The following is a 12,038-nucleotide window of genomic DNA, read 5'->3' on the forward strand; positions in this document are numbered from 1 at the left end:
GTACACCCAAAATCTTGAAGTTTAACAACTTTAACCTGAATTTAAATCATATTTTTGAAAACTGCAATGAATTTAGTACCATCAAAAATTTCAGGTACACCCAAAATCTTGAAGTTTAACAACTTTAACCTGAATTTACAAAAAACACAGCAAAAATTTATCAAAATATTACCAAAATTTTGATAATTTACTCATGTTTATACTCCTCACAAATTAGCGAAGTAGTAATATGCACTAATGCCTTTAAGTCTATAGCAGTATTAGGCTCCATTTTACCATTAAAACTCAACCGTAGCAATTCAACCTGAAAAGTCTATAGTAGTATTAGGCTCCATTTGACACATTAAAACTCAACCCTAGCAATTCAACCTGAAATATACTTTGTAATAATTTTTATTACCATTTCCATTTTCCGAGGCTGTGCCCTGAATATGACACGCTAAAACCACCCGCAAAGGGGTGTGATTGATTGCATGAGATTATAATTCTGCGGAGATCATTGCACATTTTGCAATCAGAGTTCACAATGATCTATGCAGATCACCTGGCTATAATAACTGAATGTCCCAATCATCCATTACGATCACCAGTACGCATTTGCTAAGGGCAAACTAGAAATGTCGAATTTATTGAAACCCAAGAAAAATAAATCAGCTTTGTTTGCACAACCGATGCTGAAACTCCCCCTCAAAAGAAGAGAGACAATAGCCAATGCTGTTATAGTGGAAGGCAACAATTCCATTAGAATGACGTCCAGAGAAGGGCGCTTGACGGAGGCGCTTCGCATTCTAAACGCTATGAACGAATCTGTAGCCTTTTCAGAGTATGGTTATCTATTGCGGGGGTGCGTTAACCCAGAGGGGATTCGAGATCGATACCTTTTTGGGAACCGAAATCGTAACCATGTATCTCAAGTGCGGGAATCTGGTTGACGCGCGCAGGGTTTTTGATCAAACGCCTGAACGAAATGTTGTATCTTGGACCGCCATGATTGCAGGCTATGCTCGGCATGGGTTTGGTTGGGAGGCCCTGGCATTGTTTTATCAGATGCAGCAGATGGGTGTCCAGCCCAATCAGTTCACATTCGCTGGCGTACTCCCGGCATGTGGTACCTTGGGATCTCTGGAACAGGGTAAGGAGATCCATCAAGAGATAATTAGGAATGGGTTTGAGTCTCATGTCTTTGTAGGGACTGCACTTGTGGATATGTATGCTAAATGTGGGAGTTTGGAGAATGCGCGACATGTGTTCGATAAAATTCATCAACGAAATGTGGTTACCTGGACGACGATGGTTGCAGGATATGCGCACAATGGGCATGTTGATGAGGCGTTGGAATTGTTTGATTCAATGCCTGAACGGAATGTGGTCTCGTGGAATGCGATGATTGCAGGCTATGCACACAATGGGTATGGCGAGGAGGCACTGAGGCTCTTTCAGCAAATGCAGTTGCATGGTGTCAAGCCAAATTCGAAAACTTTTAGTTGTGTTCTGTCGGTATGTGCCAGTTTGGGATCTCTGCAACAGGGCAGGAAAATCCATGAAGAAATAGTTGCAAGTGGATTGCAGTCTGATGTCTTTGTGGGGAGTGCTCTCGTAGATATGTATGCAAAATGTGGGGATATAGACAATGCCCGCAATTTGTTTGATAAAATGCAGAGTCAAGATATGGTTTTGTGGAATTCGATGATCGCTGGATATGTGCAGAATGGACATGTTGATGAGGCTGTGGAGCTCTTTGAGAAAATGCCTGAACGAAATGTGACCTCCTGGAATATAGTAATTGCAGGCTATGCACAGAATAGGTATATTGCTGAGGCAGTGAAACTCTTCCAGAAAATGCCTGAGAGAGACGTGGTCTCGTGGAATGGCATGATTGCAGGGTATGTGCAAAATGGACTTGTGGAAGAAGCCATGGACATATTTCTTAAAATGCCTGAACCAAATGAGGTCACGTGGAGTACAATGATTGCAGGATATGCTCAAAATGGGTTTTTGACTAAGGCGCTAAAGCTTCTTAACGAAATGCCCGAACAAAACCTGGCTTCATGGAATTCAATGATTGCAGGATATGCACAAAATGGATACATGGATGAAGCCCTAAAGTTCTTTATGAAAATGTCGAAACCAAATTTAATTTCCTGGACATCTATGATTGTAGGGTATGCGCAGAATGGGCATGTTGATGAAGCATTGAAGTTCTTTCAAAAAGCACCTCAACGGGATGTGGTTTCATGGAATGCGATGATTGCAGGGTATGCACAGAATGGGCATGGTGAGGAAGCCCTGAAATTCTTTCTCCAAATGCAAATGGCAGGTTTGACAGCGAATTCAAAGACTTTTGCTAGCGTTCTCTCAGCATGTGCCAGTTTAACATATTTGGAACAGGGCCAAAGCATCCATGAAGAAATAATTAGAAGTGGATTCCAGTCTGATGTTTGTGTGGGCAATGCCCTCATAGACATGTATGCAAAATGTGGGAGCATAGAGAATGGACGTGCAGTGTTTGACAAAATGCAACAACGAGATGTGATTTCATGGAATGTGATGATTGCAGGATATCAACAGAAAGGGCATGTTGATGAGGCCCTGAACCTTTTTCAGAAAATGCCTGACCGGGACATCATCTCTATAAATACAATGATTGCAGGATATGCACAGAATGGATTTGTTAATGATGCTTTGAAGCTCTTTCAGGAAATGCCAGAGCAAAATGTGGTCTCATGGAATACGATGATTGCAGCATATGCGCAGAACGGACTTGGTGAGGAGGCTTTGAAGTTTTGTAAACAAATGCAATTAGAAGGTGTGAAGCCAAACTTACAGACCTTTTCTAGCATTCTCTCAGCATGTGCCAACTTGGCATCCATGGAGCAAGGCAAAGAAATTCATGAACAAATAATTAGAAGTGGATATCATTCTGATGTCTTTGTCGTGAGCGGCCTTGTTGACATGTATGCAAAATGTGGGAGCATAGAAAACGCACGCGTTGTGTTTGATAGTATGGATGAACGGAATGTGGTTTCATGGAATGCGATGATTGTAGGATATGCTCTGCATGGCTGTAGCAGGGAGGGCCTTGATATCTTTGAACAAATGCAACGTGCCAACGTGAAACCAGACAATGTCACTTTAGTTGGTATTTTGTCTGCGTGCTGCCATGCAGGACTAGTAGATGTGGGCTGGCAATACTTTGATCAAATGAGTCAATCTTATCAAATTACGCCTACAATGGAGCACTATGGCTGCATGGTTGACCTTCTTGGTCGTGCTGGGCATCTAGCTGAGGCAAAGGACCTTATCAGCAAAATGCCAATAAAACCTGATGCCACCGTGTGGGGTTGTTTGCTCGGTGCCTGTAGAATTCATAACAATATAGAGTTAGGAGAACTTGTGGCAGAATGCCTTTTTGAGCTGGATCCCGACAATGCTGCACATTATGTGCTGCTGTCAAACATTTATGCTGCATCTAGCAGGTGGGATAACCTTGAAAAGGTGAGGAAAATTATGAAAGACAAGATGATCCAAAAGAAGCCAGGATGCAGTTGGATTGAGGTTAATGGACAGGTATATTCATTCATCTCAGGAAACAGATCAACCCCTCAAGAAGAGAAAATTTATGGAAAGTTGGATACATTATCTAGGCAGATGAAAGCTTCGGGGTATGTTCCTGACATGATTTCTGCTGAGTGATATCGAGGAGGACCAGCAGGAACAAATTTGGTGCCACCATAATGAGAAGCTGACAATTGTATTTCACTTGATAGAAGCATTACCGGGAGCAACGTTTTGAATCATCAAGAACATACGAGTATGCACTGACTGATTCTCTTCCAGAAAGTTCATCTCCTAATCATTCTATAATCGTTGATAATTATTCTGAGACGCCAGATGTTTCCATTATTTCAGGATTGAGAGTGTTCTTGTGAAGATTATTGGGGAAGACAAGTGACATAAGCTTTAAACACAAGGTTGCAAGATTATAAGGCTGTCAAACTTGCATTGCTAGAGTTGGAGTTTATATTATTTTTCATCTATCTTTAATCCGGAGCCACACATCGACCTTCTGAATTTGTGCTTAATTTTCAGGTGGTGAGAGGTGGTTATTAGTTTATATTCTTTTTTTGCTTGAGCAGATTCATTTTTAAAATAATCAACCATATTTCTTACCATCTCCAGAACCATTGCTTACAAACCCGTTGTATAAATATTGCTTGCAGGTCCAGTCTGGAGAATAAGCTGAGAGAAAATGATAAGAGATGCAGAGCTAAAGATTCATTATCATGAGAAGAAGAGCAATTACTATGACATAAGAACGGGAATTTTCATGCAGAAGCCTACCTAAACCTAACTGACAAGGTAATGTTCTTTACACTACAACAGTTTCTTTTTCTTCTGGGCGGCGTTTTTGTTTCTAATCATAGCATTGTCAACCACTTAGAAACCCATTGAGGGCAGGACTATAAATTGTTTCTTCTTCTTCCTTTTTTGAAATAATTCAGAGAACTGTTAGCCTGATTCATTGCAATCTTGCACCAATAATGTCCTAGATAATAACACTTGTGACAAGAAATATCAAGTTACTTATATATCTCTAACACATGACTTGATGCCTATGCTGATTTTCGTAAGTGAAGGAAAGAAAGTCCAGGGGCATTTTCAGAGAGAAATTCCACCAAAGGCATTTTGATAATAAGGGTGCCAAGAGTTCGATATGTTTTACTGTTTATTAATATCATTGCAGCATACTCTCAGCCTATGAGTAGGTTTCGTTATAGAAATCATACTTGAGATCTCTAACATCATATACCAGTAAGCACAACAAAAGTGACAATTAACAAAAGTATGACTGCTTTTTGGGTCAACTTTGCCATATCAAGAAAACAGAAAAGTACACACTGAGTGTCGCTCTTCCATCAAGCTCACCTCCAAGACTGTTCCTGATATCTCATTTTGAAAGACACCTAATGTTTCCATCATTCAGGATGGATAAATTTCTTGTGAAGACTATTGGTGAAGACAAATGGCATAAGCCGTAAACACAAAATTGTAAGTTTATGATATTGTCAACCCTGAATTGCTAGAGTTGGAGTTTATATTACTTTTCATCAGTCTTATATCAGGGGCTACATGTCAATCTTTTGAATTCATGCCTAATTTTCAGGTGGTAGGAGGTTGTACTTGTTATATATCTTATTCTTGTTAATTGCTTATTCTTGAACACTTGTTTAGTCAATTTTATGTATTCAACCCTATTTCTTTCCAACTCCAGGAACATTACTTACAGACCTACTGTTTCTTGCAGGTCCATTCTGGAGAATAAGGTCAGATAAAGATTTGTTACCATGACGAAAAGCAATCATTAATATAAGAATGAGATTTTTTATCCAGAAGTTATCTGCCTGGCAAGGTAATGTTCTTTACACTAACAGTAATTTTTCCTTTTAGCGGCACTTCTCTGTTTCTAACCTTAGCACTGTCAATCTTTTAGAAATCCATTGATGTCAATGACTTAGCATCCCAAGCAGTGCATAGGCATGGGACAATCTTAGTGTGGCCGAGAAGATTGCTGGAGGACATAGGCATGGGACAAGACAGTCCCATTTTTTTTATGTCTGATATCCAAAGTTGTGTTTCTGTGTGCAGGAATCTAGTGGTTCATTTCTTCTTTGTGGTTCACAGACGCCAGAGATCGGTGACCACTACATCCATGAATATTTGTACAAGGCAGATCAACCCGAAGGGATCACTTCGTGCCGGCTCAACCATGGAGCCTAACCCAAAGAGTGTCAAGAGAATCGAACCTGTGATCTCTCAATAGCAAAGGTGCTTTAACAACGGAGACTCGACCAATTGAGCTAACCTTCAGGGCTTCCAGCAGTTCATTTAAAAAACAAATAATATCGTTTTTTCTTATCACTTTGTTAGAGAGAGTCCATAATGGAGACATGGATCTGCACTAGGAAATGGTATTAGACGTATTGACCAAAGCATTGCTTCTTTCTGTATCATTGAGGACTATTGGGATTAGTTGGGCTCTCATCTGGGGTGGGGGGTGTTTGCAAAAGTGAATTGAGTCGATTCATATTTCTGACAATGATATACTATATATGTATATATTTTTTTGAATGCCTCTCGTCAAAAACAGGAATTTTGCCTGTGGACTTGTGGAGTCAATTCTTGGCTTAGTGGTTGTGACCCAGGAAAATCTAATCCAGTCAAAGTCACCTAGAGATTGCAACTGGCTCCATCCACATATATGGCCCCTTGTGAATGCAATAGGCTCAGGAGGGGCAAGCATATCAAAAGCCGAATTTGAACCTGGGTGGGAAGGAGAACAATCTCTCAATCTTAACCACCCAAGCTAGACCCCATTGACAATAACAAACTAATTAAGTCACTAATTTCTAAATATTGACAGTATGTACAAGATACCCAAACATTGGCAGCAATTAATTATATTGACAGTATGTACAAGATACCTAAACATTGGCAGCAAGTAATTAATTGCTGAATGTAACTGAATGAAATTTGAAAGTACCTTTCCTTCATGGAATTGATGTACGGAAACTATATATAGAGAGAGAGTAAGAAAAGATAATGAGGCATGGAGCCTTTTGTGATGGGTAATTGAGATGGTGTGGGAATCTCCCTTATTTCTCCAATTTTTTTATTTTTATTTTTTTTTCATGTCTTTGTCCTGTTAGTGTGTGAACCATAGCCATACTCTATTGGCTTTACTTGACCGTCCACAGTCTGTCCATTATACTTGAACAACAAAAATAGCAAAGTCAGTCGGTTTCTCTTCACCGTCAGGTGCACTTTTGGTTGATTTTTCTTTCCTCTTGTCCACTGCCATCTCTGGAGTTCTAATCGATGAGATAGTCAAGTGGAGCACTGGATAGTCATGCCTGGCACTTTGTCTTTCATCATTTAGTCTTTCCCATGTTCAGTTAGCGTTTGTGGTGAAAATTGAATTTCTGCTCACGTACCACTGTCATGTTTGGGCTGCATTCTTCAGTTTTACTATGGTGTAAGTGTGGGAAAAACCTATGGTGAGAACACCACTCAGGAGAGCACTAGGTAGAGTTGTGAAAGGACAAGGCGATTTTAGCAAACTAAGTGTTGGGTAGAGTTATGTAACACACCCAATCCCTTAATAAGGTGTTCTATGAGGGTATGGGGCGCACATGCTCAATTCTCAAAGTCATTTTATGGAGATGAGGTATCCAAATGTTCTCTTCTTTTAGTCATCTCAATCTCTTTTCTGAGAACACTGTCGCTTGTCGCTCGTCAAGAGCTTTCCAACGATATAAGTTTCATCTAATTCTAAGCTTTAGGCACAAAGTTATGGCTTTTAGAAGATTCATCGTTCTAAGTCACATTAGCAATCGTACCACTGACACATGGTAGTTCCGTGCCGACATGTCACCACCACACCACAACACATCTGCAAACTAGACACTTTAGCTAACATGTCATATTCGGATCCGGGTTCCTATTTTTCCACCCCCATGGCTATTCTTAAAAGCTTCGAACTCCCAAATGTTTGGATCATCCAACATCTGGAACCTGGTGAGGTGCGCTGGACAACAAGTCAAATACTTGGATTTCTAGATGCCCAAATACCCATAATGTCCACTATCTAGATTTTCCAAAAAGTCCATTTATTTGAAAAGTTGAATTCTCAAATATCCATATTGCCTCATATCCAAGAGATATCCACTATTTGGATTTCCACATCACCTTCCATCGTGACTGCCACCTAGCCTTCCACATCAGTAATGTCACACCCAATTGTCATGTCATCATGCCATCAAGGCATCGTCGATGACAGTCAACCTTTGCATTTTCGAATATTTGAATTCACAAATATCGAGACCATCTAACATCCAAAGGAAAACAGGAAAACCATGTTGTTCCTTGAAATGTTCTTGGCTAGGGAACCATGCCAAAGAACTAACGCACTTCAATAATCATTAGAGAAATTTTGAGGTCTAAAATAAACCTCCTAAGGAATATTATACAATAATAGTGTAAATAATAAAAGAAGATTAGATTACATCATCAAATTTTATAGGAAAAAAAAAAGACTATTTTTTTCAACTCGGATTTTCAACTTATCTCCCTTCGATTTTATTCAAATTTCGAGAAGAATCTCTCATTGGATGTAGAATTTAATTCTTCATCCAAGGAGTATCCATGTATTTTTCATTTTTCGTGTAGTGGGGTCCATCGAAAGTATGCAACATGGGTACTCCTTGGATGAAGAATTAAATTCTGCATCCAACGAGTATGCTTGCTCAAAATTTGCGTAAAACCGTAGGGAGATAAGTTGAAAATACGTGTTGAAAACATATTTTTTTGTTTTTATTTTATTAAATTTTTTACTTTTTTACTCAAAAAATGGTGAATCATCCCCCATGGTTGACATCATCACCTTGAATCCTATTGGTTCTTATAAAGTTGATTTTGGTTGTACATTGTTGTTTTGAGGCCCATTTTTTACCTAAAATTTCTCTAATTGGATTTGATCTAAAATTTTCCTCCCTACCTTATAATTTTAAAGACGATTTTTATTATTTTTTTTTTTGTTAACTTGGCAATACTTCCTCTATTTATATTACTTTTTCAAAATCTTTAACTTCCATTTGCTCTAGGTGGCTGACCTGCTCGAAGGAAACCAGATAGCCACCTATTTGCATTAAACCCTGTCCAAAATTTAAAGAGATTTATTGCTATCCATCTAGCATCATTGTTCTGACTGTCTATACTACTGTTTCTAGAAATCAATTAAACAAGTAAGTGCAATTCATCAAAATTCTTTGAATTCAAACTGGACCACTGCATCAATCCTCGTCCGAGGATATTACTGGGGCTGGCGCTTTGGCACTGGAGCCTGGCATCTCGCTCCTCTGCTCGATTCTCCACTTCAACTCTTTTAGAGTTTGTTCGATTCTTCCCAGGGCCAGGTTATTTCTATAGGTCTGTATCTGAATTGTCACTATCTTCCTGAGTAATTCCGCCCTGACTGGATCCTTTTCCTTGTTTTTCTCTTGTGCCTCTGTTCTGTCACTCGCCGCTTGCTCTCAATGCAGGGACATAACCTATGCCACCACGTTCTTCCTTACCCAGTATTGCTGTATGGTTTGCCTAAATAGGATGTGCCTTCCACGAGAATTCCCTAGATCAGGAACCATGCTTTTCCACTCCTCCATCGGGATGTCTTGGTGTTTGATACTGTCGTTCAGTTCCCTCTCCCAACTCGCAATTTGGGCTCTAATGTCCGGCAGATTCCCTGCCATGTAAGTGTCAATAATTGTCTTCATATGTTCACTGCTTGGCTTCCTCCCTCTTTTCTTGGTCGACCCACTTGTTCCTTCTCCCTTCTTGTTTTGTCTCTTACCTCTCCTGGGGGCCATGTTACTCTTTGCTTGTCTGCAACTTTCATCTTCTTGGTGTTCTCTGTTCTCCTCACGATACTGTCCCGGTATGTTAAGATACCAACTTGCAGGTCTGTTGCCTCTTTTGTCCGCAGCCTGATTCTTCGCTCTTCGGCCACCTTCCCTCTCGCCAGCTCTTCTCGCCGTCGTCTACATGCGTTTTGCTACATTTTGATTTCCGTTAGGTTTTATTCCTCTCTCCCTCCGGTCCCTTGCCTTTACTGCCACCTATCTGGCATTATTACCTGCACGGATCCCTACACCCTCCTCTCGGGATGCTGCCCCTCTGTCCTTACTGCCATCTCCTCTCATTAATCCGCACTTTCTCCCGGCTACTCTTGTCGTGTACATGTTGTCCTTGTCCTGACACGTGTTAACGTTCTTCTGCCCACACCCCTGCTCATTGCCCTACTCTTCTCTCTGTCATTCTCTTCTGTCACCGCCCTCGTATTCTCGGGAGTTGTACCTTCTCTGTCCTACTCCATCACCTGCCAGAATGCCTGTCCACTCACTTCATTCTCCGCATCTATCCTTTCCCCCACTTGTCTTCTTCCTCTCTCTTCCCGGTCACATTTTCCCGGTCTCTCTAGATTTCCTATGATGTTCCCCGATCTGAGGTTCCTCTCTCCTCCTTTGTCTTGTTTGAGGAGTTGCACTAAGGTTGCCATATCCTCCATCTAGAATAACTCTGCCTCGCTTGAATCTAGAGTTCTTCCACCATGCCTACACCCCTAGTTTGCCAGGTTGTCTGTTGATTCGTTGCCTTTCCTTTTCACATGGGTGGGAAGGATGTAGTCTACCTGTCTTATGAGTTTGCCAATCTCCTGCACCAGCCAAGCGGTTCTCCAGCTTTGACTGATTTTCTCTGCTTGGGTTCCTTGCTATAGCTGTTTGACTATATCAACTACCATTTTCGAGTCTCCTTCAACCTGTAGATTTTGGTATTCCTCCCTTATGGCAATTTCCAGCCCTTTTTTCAGTGCATGGAGCTCTGCTTCATTGTTTGTAGCATTACTGCAGTGCATCACGTAGCTTCTGAAAGTCCTTCCCCTATTGTCTCTGAATACTCTGCCAGTCCCTGCCTCGCCTGGGTTTCCTTTCGCAACCCCGTCGAAGTTCAACTTAATGAACCCCTGTTGAGGATTTCTATAGTGATTGGCCACCTCCACCTCGTTGTTTTGGTGTACCCTTACTATCTTGTGCGTCATACTTGGCTTTAGGTTCAGGGGTATCATTATTCTTGTTTCTGTTGGGTCCGTTTTCCAATCCTCCTCAAACCACCTCTCAGTAAGAATGGTCTCTCTGATATTCTGTATAACTTGGTTCCATATCTCTGTTCTTGTTCTACCTTCCTCCTTGAAAATCAGACGGTTTCGCTCTTTCCAGATATTCCACAGAATAAAGCTTAGCAAGAGTCTCCATGCCCTGTTCAGGATCGTGTTCTGGTAAGGTTTTTTCCTCCAGTTATCTATTGTTGTTTTCATGCTATTTATATCTTTGTCACTGATTTCAAATATTTGCTGATGTTGTTTCCACAGGTTTACGCTAACTTTGCAGGCATTGGTTAGATGCTTCATGGTCTCTTCCTGTTCTTCGCAGAGGGCACATCTCGATGGGCCTTGCGTTCCTTTTTTCCTCAGTTGGTCCCATGTTAATGCTCTCCCGTGTCTCAGGATCTAGGTAAAGAATACTACCTTCATCGATGTTTTTGTTTTCCATATGCTTTTCCATTTTTTTTTTGTTTTTGGATGTTTGTTGTATCCTGCCATTAATTGGTAGCATTGTACTATTGTGAACATACCTTTGATTCTATGTCCCCATCTTAGAGTGTTCGTCCCATATTTGATTGCTACTTTCCTTGTTGTCATTTCCTTTTCATAGATTTCCCATTGGGGTGTTGCTGGCGCTTCAAGACAGTTTTCCTGTTGTTTCCACTTTCTCCAATATCCACCAGATTTCAGGGACCAGTAGTTTCGTACTATGTCTCCTTCATTTAGGCTGGTGAATTGGTGGATCTCTTGGAGCTATCGCTGATTGTTGAATTTTTCTCTCTGTTGCCACGCTTCTTCCCAGAAGTTGGCTTTATCCCCTCCTCTGACTTTCCAAAAGCTGTGCTCTCTGATTAGATCCCTATTGGCACTGGCCAAATTCCAAATTGCAGAGCCTTTCTTCTCATTTTGACTTCTCAGCTTTCCTTCTGGAGACCTAGGCATCTCATATTTTCTCTCTCATAGTTTTTTCCACAGGTCTTCCCCTCCCTGTGTCCATTGCCACCACAACTTTGTCCCCATTACCTGGTTTAGAATGTATGGATCTCTCAGACCTAGTCCTCCTTCTTTTAGGGATTTACTTAGCCAGCTCCAGGATAGAAGGGCCCATTTCTTTGTCTTACTAGACCCTTGCAATAAGAATTTTTTAAACATATCTACCATTTTCTGGCAGATTGTTTTAGGTGTGGCTTGGCTAGTAAGTTGATATATCGGGATGGATTGGAGCACTAATTTTAAAAGAATGATGCGGCTCGGGATATTCAACGCCCTGAATGTCCAATTTTGCATTCTCCGTTGAATCTTTTCCATCAAGGTACTCCAGTTG

General features: G+C 40.9%; 1 pseudogene across 3 annotated transcripts; it reads left to right on the forward strand.

The window, feature by feature from the left end:
- The first annotated feature begins 401 nt into the window (after positions 1–401).
- Positions 402–5,705, forward strand: LOC149158832 (pentatricopeptide repeat-containing protein At2g13600 pseudogene; annotated as a pseudogene). Of its 3 annotated transcripts, XR_016261725.1 has the most exons (6): positions 402–3,811; positions 3,910–4,089; positions 4,221–4,359; positions 4,638–5,049; positions 5,306–5,410; positions 5,647–5,705. The product of XR_016261725.1 is annotated as a pentatricopeptide repeat-containing protein At2g13600 pseudogene, transcript variant X2 (transcript). The 3 variants fall into 3 exon arrangements; XR_016261726.1 differs by lacking the exon at positions 4,638–5,049 and having other exon boundaries at positions 3,910–4,099; XR_016261724.1 differs by lacking the exon at positions 4,638–5,049.
- Positions 5,706–12,038: the final 6,333 nt, after the last annotated feature.

The sequence above is a fragment of the Pinus tabuliformis genome, chromosome 5_2 (genome assembly GCF_031772625.1).
Source record: "Pinus tabuliformis cultivar Carrire ecotype Pingquan chromosome 5_2, CPIR1, whole genome shotgun sequence".
Classification (NCBI taxonomy): domain Eukaryota; kingdom Viridiplantae; phylum Streptophyta; class Pinopsida; order Pinales; family Pinaceae; genus Pinus; species Pinus tabuliformis.